Genomic DNA, 14,992 nt, shown 5'->3' with positions numbered 1-14,992 from the left:
GCATCTGACTCTGTGAATCATGCATGTGGCTGTCAGAGCCTTGCAATGCATCATGGGATTCACAGTTTCACCACAGCCAGAGGGCCGAAATGTTTCTACCCCTGGTGTATATCCTGATTTGTACCTAATTGGTATGTGGATCTCATACATACAGTATATCTTCAGGGCACCCATGAATGGCAGAACAACATGTGCTAAAAGGATTGCTCATTATTGTATCACCTTACTACTGGGACTCTCCAATCTTCTACTCAACTAAGACAAAAATGATGGCGGTAAAAGGCTCAATCGCTTTTCGCTGTAGAAATGGATTGATGGGCAATTTGTTACAAAAACATTTTACTAAAAATGTTGAAAAACATCTGTATTCCATGATGAGCCTTTCCAACACTCATAAGGACTATGACTAGTTCATGGCCTAATCATTAAAAGCAATATAAACATTAATAGTCACTTGGAGCATTAAAATGGACGTTTCAGTAACTTTAGAAATCTGCATGAACCAATTCCCGACATGTCACAGACAACAAAACTATATTTTCATGGAAAAGCTCCACCTTCCATCAATAAACAGGAAATGCACCATCCCAAATAATCCCCCCAATAATCTTAGCTTTGGTGCTTTTCTTATGTTGCAATCACATACTTACAAGCCCAACGGATCTCAGGTTCTGTCCCACGGCAGCATCTTACTTGATAATATCAAGTAAGATGTCAGCTTCCTCTTTTTGGTTCTTCAGATGCCCCTTCCCCAAATCCCAATGACATGGCACCAGGTATGGCTTATGAGCAGACAAAGATCTGGTGCCAGGTCAATTTATATACTGTTCTATGAATGGAAGATATTGTAGCCACCCTGCCTGTGGGAAGCTGTCAGACTGTAGCCAGTCTCATTCTGATAGTTTGGCTTTCTGATGTTTCTCCTAATCTCTGCTGATTGCTTGCTTCTGCTTGCTGCTGGGGGAGTGTACACAATAATCAGATGGAGGAATGTTTCTACCTCCCTGGCCAACCACTAGGAGGTTTGTTACCAGTGGTGCATGTTGGGAGAGGCTATAAATATTCAGGAAATTACCTTGGAAGGGAGAGTGAGTCTCCCCCGGGCTGCGGCCTGGAGGAGGGCTATGTTAGATTGTCTGTTCCTCCTAGGCCAGCTGCCCAGTAAGGAAGCCATGTGCTCAGACTAAGGCCTGGGTCTGGGGCCTAGTAAGTGAAACTTGAGGATGGACACTTTGCCTGATGAAGGGGTCATGTGAGGCTCTGAAATGTTGCATTCACATGTCATGCTAAGGGAATATGAATATTGATGATATTCCAAAGCAGAATGGTGTACGGACAACATATCTTCTAGACTGAGGATGGAGATGACATGGAGTAGCTTCTGCGTGTATGAGGAGCCAGGGAAGTTGGTCCTCTACTGAAGCATGGAGAATTATTTCTGAAATGGACTGGTAGCTATAACATCAAGTATTTTACAGCCAGGAGCTCAAGTCACAGATTGGCGAATTGGTTTGAGGGCCCATTCACACCATGTCTAGACCAGATCCGGACCAGAATGTTTTGTTTTTTGTTTGGTCCAAAATCATATCTCCATTCATTCCTATGGTAAAAAGTGAGGCTAGTTAATACCACTGTATTCAGTTCCAGAATGTTTAAAAAAAGGTACTGCATGCTCTATGTTTCCTGGTCCGGAACGCACCAAAATGCATGTAAACACACTGGAATGCACTGGTCCAATTGAGACTATAGAAAACACACACTGGAACACATCAAAAACCCATTGAAAACGCACATACCCGCGTTTCCATAAACGCATCCCGATCTAGTATGGGGATGGTGTGAACAAGCCCTAAGGCCCCATTCACATGTAGCGACATATCTTTGCAGCGGCCGGGATAGCGCGAATTTCGGGGCAACGTTGGGCGCCGATCCAGCGACAGTAGCGCGACCTTCTCCGTCGGGCTCCACAGAAAAAAGCAAAATCGCGCAAAATCCGCCGAAAAAAGGGTCCTGTAGAAGCGACTTGCGACCGCGACGAGTGACGTGTGACATGGAGCTAAGACAGCTCCATTGACTATCATTAGACGGCGACTTCTCGCGATATCGCGCGGCAAAAATGCGCGATTTTGCGGCGGAAATCGCGCGATAAGTCGCTACATGTGAATGGGGCCTAAAGGTCCTCTACCTGTGAAGGCTGCAAGTACTTTGTCCTTGATATTAGTGGTCTGCAACATCCTGGGTGTCCGGTGCCCTAACCCTCTCTCCGAAGGATGTGTAATACAAGTTCAACTAGCATCCAAACATCGGTGTGGAAGTCAGTTTTATTGGTCACTACGGGAGGGTCAGTAAGTGCTTTTGGAACTGTAACCCTGGACAGGCTGGGAGGGAGCATTCTATCCAGCAGCTCCTATGGGAGTGAGCGCTAGCATAGCAGTCCCAGGAGGCATTACTATCCTCCATTCAGTATGTAAATAGCATACTCTGTCTGCGCATGTGCAAGATCTGCATCAGGTCTTTTTCCATGGAAGGATTCCTCTCCTGCATCCTCCTGGAATATGTGAGGACTGTATGCCAGGAAGCTGCATGAGGAAAATGAAATATCATTCTGACGACCAAGGCAAGAAAGGTGCTGGGGACAGGGCCATGCGAAAAATAGGAAGAAAAAGGTATATAAAGAAAGATTAAGAATGCTCCACTGTTGTTGAGGTTTGAGGGGAGTTACAATGGCACACATTTTAATGTAACCTTTAGGTCTCGTTCACACCTAGGTGTATTGCATATGCGCGTCTGTCGCGCGTTTTTTTACCGCGATTCGCGGTAAAAAAGTCGCGCGACCGTCGGAAACGCGCAACAAAACGGCCCAAAGTGGTACCTGTACCTTTTCATGCGTGGGCCATTTTGTAGCGCGTTCTGGACGGGCGGAAATACGCCAAGGTGTGAACCAGACCAATTGAATACAATGGGATTTATATTTTTGAGCGTTTTGTAGAGCGTTCATAGAGCGTAGAACGCGCTACAAAACGTACAGGTGTGAACGAGGGCTTAGAGTATTTCCATTTATATTATAGTGGCTCCTGCCTCTGGCCCCCCCTCTGCTGAAGCATGGAGTACAAACTACCCACGGGACTGAATGTAGAGAGCAGAATACATGCACAGTCCTAACCAATCCAGCTGCAGCACCAACAAGTCATGTGACTTTGCCATAGTTGAGATTAGGCCATCATTTTCTGCAGGCTGGAGGAGGCATTTCCTCAGTCTGTGATCAGACTGCAACAATGTAAATTTATAGCAAGTCACAGTGTGAGAGGGCTGCAGCAGGGGCTGATCTATGTCAGACATGTGTGAACACAGCCAAGAATTGCACAGAATTTACATAATCGTGTCATCTCTGAGCCAGCACGTCAGTCCAAAAAGTAGATGCTGATCCTGCATGATGCCTGAACAAAGATGGTGCCATCATTTTGGAGAGAAAGACAGATTACGTTCTTGTCAGGGTGTATACAATGATCTTACAAAGTTAATAAATACCTGGAAGTTCTAGAATTACACATTGCAAACATGCCAGTGTCAATGAATGGATTTCTATGTAGAAGCATGGTCACATGCCCACAATTCTCCCTGCATATCTAACAGTGTGTGGCTGGTAGGTGTTTAACAGAGAAGCGCTAGAGTCACTGCTGGAAATGACATATGCACCCCCAGGTATTAGAATGCCATTCCTCAACAATCACACCCTGCAGCCTCTCTCCCCCTTCATGGGTCTCCGATCCAGCGCTGACTCCTCTGTGTTAGCTGGCACTTCCTGTCTCACGGAGTCTGTGCCGGTGCACGCTGCTCCATAGACTTAGCTTGTGTCTCTCCCCGTCTCCCGGCCGAACATCTGAAGTGCGCATGCACCCGCCCCAAGATCCTTTGCAGCCGCCTGAGACTCTTCAGATGTTCGTTCGGGAGCGTGCGGCAAAGACACAGGTAAGTTTTAACATGTTTGAAAAGTTTAGTGTTTTTTTTTTGTTTTTGCATATCTACAGTACTGCTTGCTATCAGTAGATATATGCAAAAACATGTCAGGGTTTATTAACCCTTTAACCCTTGCCATGCGGGGATAACCCCATTGTAAGGGTTAAATTTTATTCTGCCCGGAAGGGGAACTGTGGTGCAGTTTCTGGATGAGCCATATAGCAGCCCAATAGCGTTGTCAGACCCGCTGTGGAATAGATAAGCCGGCAAACAGATGAATGTTAATTGGACTGTATTAGGGGACACTTTTTGCCTGGTGTGACCCTTTAACATTATAAAATATGAAAATATTTGATACACTTTATTAACCTATTGACTTCCTGTCATTAGATACACAGGAGGAATGTATCAAAGCTGGAGCAGACAAAATCTGGAGCAGTTAACCATGGCAACCAATCAGCTTCTCTCTTCAGTTAGTTCAGTTAAGCTATAAAATAGAAAGATAGAAGCTGATTGATTGCCATAGGTGACTGCTCCAGGTTCTGCCTGCTCCAGTTTTGATAAGTCCCCCGCGCTCTGTCATGATATCTTGTGACATTCTTGAATGAATGGCCTTTGATATTGTTTGCACTGTATTGAGGTTTTGTGACACGATTACGGAGCCATTGATAAATATGATGTATGTCTTTAAAACTCCCACAATCTCTGTGTATTAGTAGCAGAGCACAGAGGTTTAGTGTCCTGCCCATTCACTTCTGCTCTATAACTTGTGGCTGGAAAGTTGGACACAAACCACATTTTGGAAGCTTGTATTTTTCTACACTAATAAATTCTAGACTACACTGAGCTCCTTCTATTTGTGCATCTGCTAGAAATCACACTGGGCGACGGGTTTAACTCTACAGAGGACAGCTCGTCTCAGGGTTTCTTTTAGGGATGCACCGATACCGGGTTTTCGGTATCCAGTACGAGTAAAGATAGTTTTTTTTCTGTGTTCGCCGATACCGAATACGATACCGTAATTCCCATTAACCACTTCAAGACCAGGTGTTTAGACCCCCTTCCTGGCCAGGCCATTTTTCAGTATTCAGCGCTGCGATACTTTGACTGACGTTTATTCCGTCATGCAACGCTGTGCTGAGATGAATTTTACACCATTTTTTGGGGACAGATAGAGCTTTATTTTGGTGGTATTTAATCACCACGGGGGTTTTATTTTTTATTATAATTAGGAAAAATTACTGAAAATTTTGAAAAAAAAACGTTTTTTTAACATTATGTTAGGAAACATTTATTATTACCCAGTTTTTTGGTCAAATATAAAAGACGGGTCACGTCGGTTAAATAGACACCAAACATGTCAAGCTTTAAAATTGCGCGCACCCGCGACATCGCAGAAAACGACCGCAACCAAAATTAGCCATAGGCGACGCTTTAAACGTTTTTTACCGCTCATCAGTTTAGTGTTATCAGTGATTGATGGCCCTAGACTTATTGCTCTCACTCCGACGTTCGCGGCGATATGTAACATGTGCGGCGTAATGGGCGCAATCGTCTTTTTTGCACGTATGCCCCCCCTGACGCACGCATGTATGCATGCGTGTATGTATGGGTGGGGACCTAAACATTTTTTTTCATGTGTTACTTAAAATTTTTTGGGGGGGGCTTTAATTTTTTTTTCCTTTTTTTTTTTTTGCGCCCGGCGGCGCGCGCAAGGGGGCGTGTCTGAGCGGACGTCTAGAGACGCCCGCTCAGATCTAGAGAGCTCCTGGCCGGCCGTTTTTTTTACTACGGCCAGCCCGGAGGCAGTTAAGGAAGCCAGGCGACTTATAAAGACTTGCCACCTGACTTCCTCATTAGCAGGGAAGCCGTCTCCATGCTTCCTCCTCACCAGGTGACGAGGGAGCATGAAGTCAGCTTTCTGGCCAATCAGGAAGCCAGGGTAATCGTCTGGCTTCCTCATTGGCCATCTTCCCGACCAATCAGGAAGCCGGGCAGTCGTTACACACTGCCCGACTTCCTGATACCGGAAGCTTGGGTATTGGGCCAGGCATGGGAGCATTTGGGCGAGTATAAGTACTCGCCCAAATACTCGGTATCTGCACCAATACCGATACTAGTAACCGGAGGAGTTGCCCATAGTAACCAATCCGGTTCTCTCTGCAGTTTGCTTTGAAAATGAAAGAGAGAAGCTGATTGGTTGCCATGGACAACCTGCCCATTTTCTGTCCGCTCCAGTCTTCGTTAAGTCCCCTCAATATATATTTGTGTGTAAACTGTGTGTGTAAAAGACAAAGTATTTGAATATGAAAATTACAAGAAAATATTTATTAAAGTGAGGCTAAACTCAGGAGTTAAATCTTAAAAATACATTCAAGTCCCTTAACTATTAAGGTAGTAGTCACCGCTCCAAGTTTACAATCTCACATTTAGTTCACTAATTTGTATTGAGATTGCAGTCCATCATGGAAGTGAGCTTGGAGTGGTGACTACTTTACAACACACACAGGGACCATGGGGAAACAAAAGTAGCCACCCTCCAGAAGTAAGGACAGTGTCAGCACCAATTCAGAGAGGATTTGAGGATCTACAGCTGAGTGACACAAATAAAATTTTGTTAATAGTTATGACACTTTATTATTTTGCCTTGCCACTTACTTGTAATAATGTATCCATATTAAAGAGTACATACAGCTTAAAGGAGAACTATGGGGTTAGGGCTTTTCCCCATAGTTCTCCTAAGGTAACGGGAGGACACAAACTAGCGTCCTCCCGTCACCCTAAGCTCAGTATACCGCGAGCTGCAGCTCACCGTTTACTGAGACGCTGCAACTGAAACGGATCCCGACAATTATGTCTGGATCCGCCCAGCTGCGTGAGTGACAGCTGGCTCTGCCTATCTAGAGGCAGAGCCAGCTGTACCCGGCCCCTCCCCTGTCCGTTCCGCCAGTCAGCGCTGGCAGATCGGACAGGGGAGGGGGGAATCCAGTCACTCCGCTGTCACGGCTCTCTGCTGTGACAGGATCGAGATGTGAGCGAATGCCAGTATGTGTTTGCTCACTTCCCGATCTACTGAGCCGACCTGTGACAGTCTCATTGTCACACGTCGGCTAGAACTATGAGGTGAGTGAAAATCACTCACCTCATAGTTCTCCTTTAAACCTTGTTTTGCTTTGTTTTGGATAGATTGGAGAAGTGTTGCTACTAGGGAGGTCCTGAAACTGATACTAAAGGTCCATACAATGCTTGCTGGGGACCACAGGCAGCTGTCTTTGACCGTACATCGCCTCCTCCTACTTCCTGGTGCTGGCACAGCACAGGAGAGCCCCACACCCGCCTGTACAGCCCCTGAGCTGGCATGAGCCGGACACCCACCTGTTCAGATCGGCACCTTGCCCTTCAGCCTGGCACCCATCGGTTCAGCCCAGCACCCACCTGTTCAGCCTGATCTGTTCAGCCCTGGGGAGACCCAAACTCAGCCCTGGGGAGACCTAAACGCAGCCCTGGGGAGACCTAAACGCAGCCCTGGTGACACCCAAAAGCAGCTCTGGTGAGATCTGCACACAACCCTGGTGAGACCCAAATGCAGCCCTGTTGAGACCCAAATGCAGCCCTGGTCAGATCTGCACGCAGCCCTGGTGAGACCCACATGCAGTCCGGGGAGACCCAAATGCAGCCCTGGTGAGACCTAAGTGCAGCTCTGGTCAGATCTGCACGCAGCCCTGGTGAGACTCAAATGCAGCCCTGTTAAGATCTAAATGGCCAGATCTGCACGCAGCCCTGGTGAGACTCAAATGCAGCCCTGTTAAGATCTAAATGGCCAGATCTGCACGCAGCCCTGGTGAGACTCAAATGCAGCCCTGTTAAGATCTAAATGGCCAGATCTGCACGCAGCCCTGGTGAGACTCAAGTGCAGCCCCGGTGAGACCCACATGCAGTCCTGGTGAGACCCAAATGCAGCCCTGGTGAGACCCAAATGCAGCCCTGCTGTCTAAACGCAGCCCTGGGGAGACCTAAACGCAGCCCTGGTGACACCCAAAAGCAGCTCTGGTGAGATCTGCACACAACCCTGGTGAGACCCAAATGCAGCCCTGTTGAGACCCAAATGCAGCCCTGGTCAGATCTGCACGCAGCCCTGGTGAGACCCACATGCAGTCCGGGGAGACCCAAATGCAGCCCTGGTGAGACCTAAGTGCAGCTCTGGTCAGATCTGCACGCAGCCCTGGTGAGACTCAAATGCAGCCCTGTTAAGATCTAAATGGCCAGATCTGCACGCAGCCCTGGTGAGACTCAAGTGCAGCCCCGGTGAGACCCACATGCAGTCCTGGTGAGACCCAAATGCAGCCCTGGTGAGACCCAAATGCAGCCCTGCTGACATCTGCACTCAGCCCTGGTGAGACCCACATGCAGTCCCGGTGAGACCCAAATGCAGCCCTGGTGAGACCCAAATGCAGCCCTGCTGACATCTGCACTCAGCCCTGGTGAGACCCACATGCAGTCCCGGTGAGACCCACATGTAGTCCCGGTGAGACCCAAATGCAGCTCTGCTGACATCTGCACTCAGCCCTGGTGAGATCCAATGCAGCCCTGGTGAGACCCAAATGCAGCCCTGGTGAGACCCAAATGCAGCCCTGGTGAGCTCTGCACGCAGCCCTGGTGAGCTCTGCACGCAGCCCTGGATATACCACACAACCAGTAACTTTCACCTCCCATGTATGTAACCCCACCCTTCACTGACTTGATGACATCACACATGCTTTTGCACTACCAGAAACATAATGGTATTTCCTCTATAAAAGGGGTAAACCAGTTTATTTGTATATGCTACCTTAGTACCCAACTGTAGGCACATATTTTTTTGTTTATGATAATGTTACTGAAAAGTCTGTTTTGCCATGCTAATTATGACTTTAAAGCAGAACTCCTGGCAAAAGTGTTCTTAACCCTTGCAGCAGGGCTACCCCTACACTGCAAGGGTAAGGTGCTCAATTTTGTCTAGGTGCTAAGAATAAAGTTATAGTCACCCGAATAGGGATGCACCGATACTGGTTTTTCAGTATCGAGTATGAGTACCGATATTTATACTTGTACTCACCATTACTGAGTGCCGCTGCTGGTACAGTGGTACCTCGGGTCACGAACGCTTCTCTTCGCAAACAATTCGGTTCGCGAACGGGAAGTTTGGCAAAATTTTGCTTCCGTTCGCGAACTCTGCATCGGGTGACGAACACGAACGCAGCGATCTTCCCTGCTCTGACACATGGTCGTGGCTTCCTCTTGTCGAGATTGTGGTCTGATCACAGTTTGATTCGGTTCACGACCAGAATCATGGAACAAATTAAGTTTGTGGACCGAGGTACCACTGTACTTCCACTAGCATGGAGCCGGCAGGACCCCGTCCGGCTTCTTGATTGCCCGGGAAGCCGACTCCATGCTGTTTGGCTGGCCCAATGCTGACTGGGGCGGGAAGCCAGCTTCACAGCCAATCAGCATCAAGCCGGCTGTTTGGCTGTTATAACCCACCGCCTGGCTTCCTGAGGAGTCGGGAAGCTGGCTCAATGCTGATTGTCCAGAAAGCCGGCTTCCCAGCCAATCAGCATGGAGCCGGTTTCCTGGCCAATCAGAAAGCTGGAGGTGGGTCCTGATTGGCCAGGAAGCCAGCTTCCCGGCCTATCAGCACCAAGTCGGCCTAACAGCATGGAGCTGGCTTCCCGGCCAATCAGCAGGCCGGGAGCGCGTTATTACCCTCTGCCCGGCTACCTGATTGGCCAGGAAGCCGGTTCCACGTTCCCTCTTCGCACTGCCGGTGACTCAAGGATCCTTAGACCGCTGCGGCTGAGGGGGGGAGAGGTCCAGGGACCGGGTCTAAGAGCAAACTGGCTCAGAGGATTGGGTGAGTATAACTTTTTTTAGCACCTCCTAGACAAAAGTGAGCACTTAACCCTTGCAGTACAGAGGTAGCCCCACTACAAGAGTTAAGAACATTTTGCCCAGAATTCTGCTTTAATTGCACTGGTTTAACTATGTCACAACCCCCACCGCATCCTGTTTGGTTTTCCATCAACCGAAAGGTGGCAACACAGTTGGAAGTGAGATAAGTAGTAAAACTGTTGTCGGGGATAGCTGGAGAAGTTCATACATTTGGCTATGCCTGTAGCTCAATGTTGAAGGGTATGCAGTATTTTGGAGCCAATAAACACCTCTAGTTTGTTGGCCAGGACATTGATGGGACATTGATGTTTTAGTGCCCTCAATATATCATAATTGGATAAGTTTCCTTCTTTCAAAGTTTCCTTCTTTCCCCAATCTCCCACCCCTGAAGGTGTGTTGTCACAATTAGTTTGTGTTGTCAGATGATAAGACATACGATAAAAGATTGTTTTACCATCAAGAACCACTGACAAGTAAATTGCCTTTTATTACCAGGAGTACACCCTGCAGACTAAACTTGTATATTTTTATAATTCCTGTGTAAAGTATCTGTTGGCTGCACTCCAAGAGCTGGTATGTGTTATCACTAGACTGCACTCAGCTTGTATGGCTATGACTGTGCAGACACTTTTATCTCCAAAGCCACCAGGGTGGAGGTGAGATGGGTGTGATGGATTCAAGTGGTTTTAGGTACAATGTATGCCACCTCAAGATATAAAAACAGAACCTGTCTATGCACGTGCCCAAAAATTGTGTAATTAAAGTAGTACTGAAGCCAAATCTTTATTATGTTTAGTTTTTGATAGGGTATGGACAGGTTATAATAACCTATCAGCTTTTTTGGTGCCATCTAGGTCCCATCGAGAAGATTTCCCTTCACTTCATGTCCAATAGCCACAACAGGAAGTGAGAGGAAATCCCTCCAAGGTGAGAGTAATCCCTGGTGGTGATTAATAAGGTCACTAGAACTAATGATTCTATTGGAAGATTTCCCATCTATTCCTGTTCTGATAAAAACCCCAAATCTTGGATTTCCTTTAGCTTTAAGTGATCACCAAGACACATATAGTGGGTGAATCTCCCTAATGGGGACACAGACAGCAATTAAAAACCTGACATGTGTTCTAATCCCTCTCCACTCTATCCAAAACAGTTGCACTTTAAAGTATATGCAAATCCAGAGCGGTGTTACTGTGTAGATCCAATGAATAATAGAACCAGCACACCAGGGTTACGTCCAAAAGGTTTACTGAGGTCTCATGTCCAAAAAAAACAACATGGTTAATGTTTTGGATGCATTCCTGGCGTGCTGGCTTCTACTGTTCATTAGCAATAAAAAAACGGACAGAGGTCCAAACCCTTCCCTAGTCTATAAACAACCTAAAAACAAGTTTTTGCTTTAGATGCACTTAAATGATTGTCTTTTTGCAGGTTCTCGCCATCAGTTGCAGAGAAACGTGTTAACAATTCTCTGTGCAGTTACTTCAGAAAAATAGCAGCTACTAAGAGAACATTTACACTTTGCTGTAACGCACATTAATGAACTTTAATTTTATTGCGAATGCCCCCCAATGGGAATGGGAACCCAACTGAGAATATGTGGCAAGACTGTTTATCATCATAGGTAACCATCCAAGGAGACAGCTGATCATAGCGATATTATAATGTGCATGCTAATGTGAATCTGCTTATGTCATCTCAGTCCTGAAATCAGTTGCCTGCAAATCTCTCTACCATGTTTCACAAATTTGGCTTTGCTCTTAGACATTTCTGTCTTGCAGTGAAGGGTTAAAGTCCCAATTGACCAAACAATGAAAACTCAGCATTTGCTGTAATCTGTAAAGCAGTGTGCAAGACTCTCAATGCAAGCAGGTGGTCTAGTAGTGGAAATATTGGTGAGGATGAAATAATAAGTACTCTAAACATTTATGATAGGGTAGGGCCAGAGCGTGGTGTGGTGCCAGACAAGCAGGGTGGATTCTAAGCTTCTAAACCACAATGGCTGTTCACTAAGGCAATTGCAATGAATGAATCGGTTAGAAATTCTTAAGATGATAATGTAACATGATGGCACAAAAATAAAACAGTAATAAGTGGTAGTATATTGATTATGTTTTTTATTAGTTTATTGGATCTATTGATTTATTGATGCAAATAGCAGTAGGTTGTTTCAGGGTTCAGGCATTTAATTGCATTGAAACAAGTTGAAGGATTTCTGTGGTACAAGGAATAAAAGGTATAGCTATTCAAGAAGAAAAGAAGCAAACAGAGTTTGTTGTGACCACATTGTTTCTTAAATGGATACAAGTGGATCTGAACCACATGCATGTATGATGGGTTTCTTATGTTCTCTGTTCCTTTGTTCTGTGTCATAGATTGTAAATCCTGATAATGTGGTTGTAAAAAAAACAAAGTTATGTAAATTAGCCAAAAACAATAATTCAAGGAGAACACAAAATAAACATGGCTCCCCCACGGCTCAGGGAAGGAATGAGCCGCGCACTTGCCGCTGGGAGCATGTCCTTACTCCAATATGAGCCCATGCAAAAAAAAGGAAAACTGGCTGCACACCGGATTCTGCTAGAATAGTTTACTAAAGCTTGTGCCACATAACTGGCGTCCCGCCCAAAATCCCCCTTGACGTATTTCACCAAATCACGGGGTTAGTTATAGAGATTGATTTGAATTTCAGTCACTTGAAATATGATAAGTGTACTTTTACCAAAGGGGTGTGAAAAAAACACCTTTCAGCTGATTGAAACTGAAGCTGGAGGGAGATCACATTAGTGTTTCTTTGAGTGTTTACCATTGTTTTACAGGTAATGTTCAGGACAGGAAATAATCGGATGATCCCAGAATCACAGAACTGGACACTGACATGATAGTGATGTCTCAAGTTAAACTCCGAGTGGAAGGAAATGTAAAATACTTTTGAAAATGTGTATTTGATTAAACATCCTGTCATCTAATAAATAAAACGTGATTATGCTTTACAGGCAATTCTTCTGGCAACAAAACTATTGCTCTTTCCTGAATGCTGAACTTTCACAGCCCAGCCTTATTGTATGGCTTCCTCTGTGTTCATAATATGCATGATGATTGTTAATGTATTCCTGCACTGGCTTCCAAAAATAAGCCTGCCTAGGAGAAACTATAATGCTTTGGATAGGTTACTTTTTTTAGGTGTATAGGTTTTTAAACTGAATATTTGTTTTCACTATGGGGCCGATTTAGAGATCTTCCGTCCAGCTATACAATTGATGAATGGCGTTTGCATGGCATTCCTGCCAGTAGATGGCGCAAAGAAGCATAGGAAATTCCTGTGCCCCTTGGATTCATCTTGTGGCAGGAATGCCGTGCAAATGGCATTTGCCCATTGTAGGGCTGTCGACAATTTGTAAATCAGCCCCAAGTGTATATTTTACAGTTAAGCATTCAAATTATTAGAAGTTTTGGATAAAGAGGTTTAGAATCTCTGTTTTTGTTATTAATGCTGTCTTTGTCCTGCTGTGGAGAGTCATTTGTTTTTGCGACCAGGACTTAAAGTGAGGAAAAAGTTTACATTGCTGCTGCTTAGGAGATGAGGAGAAAACTACAAATGCGGACACTTGTTCTGGTAACAACTGTTAAGTTTCATCTCACTGCCTGTTGTGTCCACAGGAAGGGAAGTAGTAGGAAATATCCACAATAGCACACATATGGCAAGCAAGCCCTGCCATTGATTTGAACCATTCCTTGCTCTATCCAAAACTACATTTGGCTATAGATATACATTAAAAAAAGGTGGGAGCCGAGGCACAGGACTGACAGAGCAATAGGGGTTTTCCATATGGGTAGAAAGCACAGAAGCAGCTGTTTGCTTTCAAACTCTTTCTTTCTGACTGAAACTCTGATGAGAGCTGGACAGGTAGATGGTAGGGGAGAAAGGAGAATGAGAAACACCTCTGACTCATTCAGGTGTGTGTGTAAATTTCAGCTTATCTACAGAACTTGTAACAACAGTAGGAAACCTGTTAAAAAGCCTTCACAATATTCATATAAAATATTAGAAATTAATTTGACAAAAAAATATCCTTCTAAAAATTTTTTTTTTCTTTTGACCATAATAAATATTGAAAATATACATAAAATCCTACTTTTATCCCTTCGAATGATATAATATGGTATTAAACCGGAGTCAGGAATAGGGATTTTATATTTAGAATCCAATTACTATTTTCTGTATTTAAAAAAGTAAACTAAACAGCAGAAGACTCCAGATAATCTTGAGGTTGCATTGAAGGGGCCACTGCATACCCTTATTGTATGTATTTATCCCTTCCGGAGCACTGCGAACAATTCCAGGTATAGCAAGATAAGGTACATTTCCTACTCATTGCTATGATGCAGCATGTGGTGCCTGAGCAAGCAATCATCAGGGGCAAGCAATCCCACTTAGGGGATATATAAACACCCACTATCACAAAGTTGGTATTTTCATATTAGCTTTGGTGGTACTTACCCCCGCACTGCAAGGGTTAAGTGATCGTGTGTGTCTAGGTGCTAAAAAAAGTTATACTAACCAGATCATCAGAGCCAGCTGGCAGTTAGACTGAAAAACCTGGAAACTTGATCACTATGTTCACATACTTTATACTGTGAAAAAAATATAGAATAAAACCTTTTGTAAATGGAAACTTACTTTTTACATGATAGCAACCGTACTGCATGAACTATCATTTAGTGAATTGATGAACTGGTGTTGAATATGGGATCTTGTGGTTTCTACACAGGCATTTTGTGTTGCGAGCAAAGAAGCTTTGCAGTAAATGGAAGTACTATGTCATAGCAATTCCAGCAATTTAGTTACTCTGATGAAGAGTGATTCATGTTGTTTAGCAGTATTTTGACCTGACTCCAAAATCTCCAGCTTCAGTAGCTAACTCATGTTATGACCATGTCACACTGGTGATTTGTAGCCAGCTATACATCACATAAGAAGATGGCATTCTGTATACATTTGTATAGATGTGGCAAAGTATAAAAGTATAGTACACCTAGTTTTCAATTGAATCAAAATAAATTGGTGATGGGGGGGGGGGGGGGGGTGTTACAATACATTAGG

Source organism: Nanorana parkeri, unplaced genomic scaffold, assembly GCF_000935625.1.
Source record: "Nanorana parkeri isolate BGI_ZX_2015 unplaced genomic scaffold, ASM93562v1 scaffold13, whole genome shotgun sequence".
Taxonomy (NCBI): Eukaryota; Metazoa; Chordata; class Amphibia; order Anura; family Dicroglossidae; genus Nanorana; species Nanorana parkeri.
This window is presented reverse-complemented; position numbering follows the sequence as displayed.